Here is a 3418-nt window from a genome sequence, read left to right as displayed (position 1 = left end):
AAACTTAAAACCTCTGCTCGGTTACAAACAGATAGAGGGGAAAGATGTAAATATCCCCTCAAATTTCCCGGACGCCCCACTCCTAATAACTTTTGTCAGAACTCCAGAGGCCTGCAAGACCAACTTGTGGACAAGGCTGCAGGCCGCTGCAGGGGCGTTTCCGGGAATTGAACTGGTGAAAAAAAATGACCCTTCTCTTGATGAACTGTCAAAACAATGCAAGGGAAGGGTCCCAGTGTTGGTCCATCCATCACTCTACAGGGCCATAAAATTAATTTATCCTTTGGACATCGGCGGCATTGCGAGAGAAGGTCAGGATATGAAAAACCTGACCACCTTGAGCATGGCACATAACGTCGGCGTCCTCTCCCCAGCTGACTTCGGAGCTGAGTGTGACACACAGTAAGGTAGGTACCATGGCTTTGAATTTGGCTAGTTTGAATGCGAGGGGGTTTGAGATCACCGGGCCGGGCGGCTCCCCTCTGGCACGACCTCTTGTCCCTGGGAGTGGATGTGGCTGCGATTCAGGAGACGCATTTCGTTTCCTCTGTGGACTGTCAGGTGCTGGCCAGAGATTTTGAGGTTTTCTCAGCATATGGCAGCTCGCAGGGGAAAGGAGTCTCCTTGCTAGTTAAACGTATCCTGTCGGCGACGGTCGACGTTGTCCATAGAGATGCGGTGGGCAGGCTGGTTGTGGCCGATGTTGCCATAAAAGATTCTGTGTTTCGGGTGATCGCGGTTCATGCGCCCAGCACCGCTCGTGAGAGGGTCTCATTCTTCAGTCAGCTTGACGCGTTTGTAGATTGTCGGAAGCGGGTAGTGCTAATAGGAGATTGGAACGCCATCTTAGACCCCGAGATAGATAAGGTAGGAGGCGATACTAGAGGATCGGAAAGGTGCGAGTCCAGCCTGGCTGATCTGATGGCTAGATGCGGTCTGGTCGACAAGTTTCGGTTCAAGCATCCGGGGCGGGAGATGTGGACGTGGACCAATAGTGTTTCCTCCTATCCAAACACTTACTTGGACAGGATGTTAGTTAGGAGAGGCGAAGTAGACTTCTTATCTTGTCCCACGTTCACTTGGCTAGGCCAGATGGATCATAAACTAGTTATGGCCCGGCTGAAGCTAGGAAATAGGCCTAAGTTAGTGGCTCACTGGAAGTTAAACACTTCCCTTCTGGAAATACAAGACTTCCAAGGGAAGCCAATAGAATTAATTCAAAAAGCACTAGTGGGGGCGGTTACCGGGAGTAAGTGGTGGGTAGGTCTAAAAGCCAAAATTAGAACCTTCTCCGTCAAGTATGCCCAGCGCCTCGCACTAGATAAGGACAAGACGAAGAAGAAGCAAGAGCAGAAACTAGCCCGGGCTATGGGGGAGGGTGATAGGGTTAGTCAGGAACTAGCCAAGCAGGACCTTCTGCGTGAGAATAGCGAGTGTTATGAAGGTCAAGTAGTCAGAGCTAGGCTTAGAAAGGTAGGCAATGAAGCAGTCAATTCCAACACTGACATGCGTTGTGAAATTTCTAGGCGTGGCTCAGACAAGTACATTGCAAAGGTAAGACATCCAGATGGACGCACCCTGGAATCGACTCGGGAGATCTGCGAGGGGTTTCGAGAACATTTCGAGGAGCATTTTACGCAGCAGTCCGATCTTCCGGTCCTTGAGTTTAGTGATTATTTGGCTGACTCTCCCCGCCTTGAGGCGGCTAGTTGCGAGGGCCGGGTGACGGAGCGGGAGGTTTTTACTGCGCTGAAGCAGGTCAGCTGTAACAGATCGCCAGGACTCGATGGTCTGCCATACGAACTGTATTTGAGGCTGTCGCCCATGTTTCTGCCTCTTCTGACGGATGTGTTCAACCATTGGTTTGCTCAGGGATCCATCCCGGGGCAAGTCACCAAGGGAGTGGACACATTGCTGAGGAAAGGTGACGGGCATGGTGGGGAAGAGTTAGACGATTACAGGCCCATAACTCTGCTAAATACAGAGTTGAAGATTTTGGCCAAGGTCCTGTCGAATCGGCTGCAGGTTGTTATCGGCGAGTTTGTTGAACCAGAACAGAACTACGCTGTGAAGGGGAGATCGATTCAGAACAACTTGCACCTGATCCGCACGATTCTAGAGAGAGGGATAGATGACGACACGGAAGCCGCGCTGATCAACTTAGATCAGTCCAAAGCTTTCTATAGGGTCGACCATCGTTTCTTGGCATCTGCCTTAGAGGCCGCCGGTTTTAAACCGGACTTCTGCAAGTGGATCTCTGTGATGTATCGACAGCCCACAGCCGTCGTGCAAGTCAACGGAAAGCGCTCGAAACCATTTGTTATCTCTCGGTCGGTTCGTCAGGATTGTCCGCTGTCGCCCCTGCTCTATGTTCTGGCTTTGAAGCCCCTGCTCCGCAAGCTGAGACGTGGGGAGACAAATTCGGCCCTGCACGGAATTGCAATACCCGGTGGCTCAGCCGCCAAGGTATCCGCTTTCGTCGATGATGTCACGGTCTTTGTGTCGAGCTTCAGAGACATCGAGATCGTGTCGGAGGCACTCGCTCAGTATGAAAGAATTACAGGGACCCAGATAAACTGCAGCAAGTCGGTAAGACTGCGGTTGGGCGCATGGAGTGGCAACGCCAACCTCCCGGCTCCCTTCAGCTGGACAGATGGCCCAGTTCGGATCCTCGGCGTGTGGTTCGGACCAGGTCTCCAGCTTGACAAAAATTGGTTGGAGATACGGTCAAAGGTGGAGGCTGCAGTCAATTCGTGGCGTCCTAGGGAACTTTCCTTAAAGAGTAGAGCTGAGGCGTGCGCCACTTACGTCTTTCCTCTCATCCTTTACTGACTGGCCGTACTTCCCCTGCCTGCACAACACCTAACAGCTCTCGTCAAACTCTTGTCCTCACTTCTTTGGGACAGAGGAAGACACTGGGTGAGCAGACAGGTCTGTATTCAACGTCCGTGTGAGGGAGGCTTGGGAATGCTGGACTTGAAGTGTCATCAAGATGCTGAGAGGCTGGCCTTCCTGAGCCACTATATGCAAGATGACCAACCGTGCCACCTCGTGGTTACTGCCACCTTCCCCGACCTCGTTCTGGACCCTTCTATCGAGAGCCATTGCAGGCCACGGGGAGAATCTGCCTACATGAAAGAGTGCCGAGCCGCGCTAAAACGACTACCAAGGTCCAGTGACCTTGTGACTGCTACCCGTAGGGAACTCCACAGGGATCCAGTGAGGGGGACTGCTGACGACCCGCTATGCGCGCGTTTGGGTTGGCAGCAGAGTGAGATCCGCTTCGCGTGGAGCTGGGCGCCAGGTTCAAGTCCTCTAAACAATTCGGAGTTCTCTCTCACCTGGCGATTGGCCCGAAATGCACTTCCACTCAACAACGTACAATGCAGTTCTGGGTTTTTGGAGTCGCCTGATTGTC

Source organism: Euprymna scolopes, chromosome 9 (genome assembly GCF_053919585.1).
Source record: "Euprymna scolopes isolate OS-2025 chromosome 9, ASM5391958v1, whole genome shotgun sequence".
Classification (NCBI taxonomy): domain Eukaryota; kingdom Metazoa; phylum Mollusca; class Cephalopoda; order Sepiida; family Sepiolidae; genus Euprymna; species Euprymna scolopes.
This window is presented reverse-complemented; position numbering follows the sequence as displayed.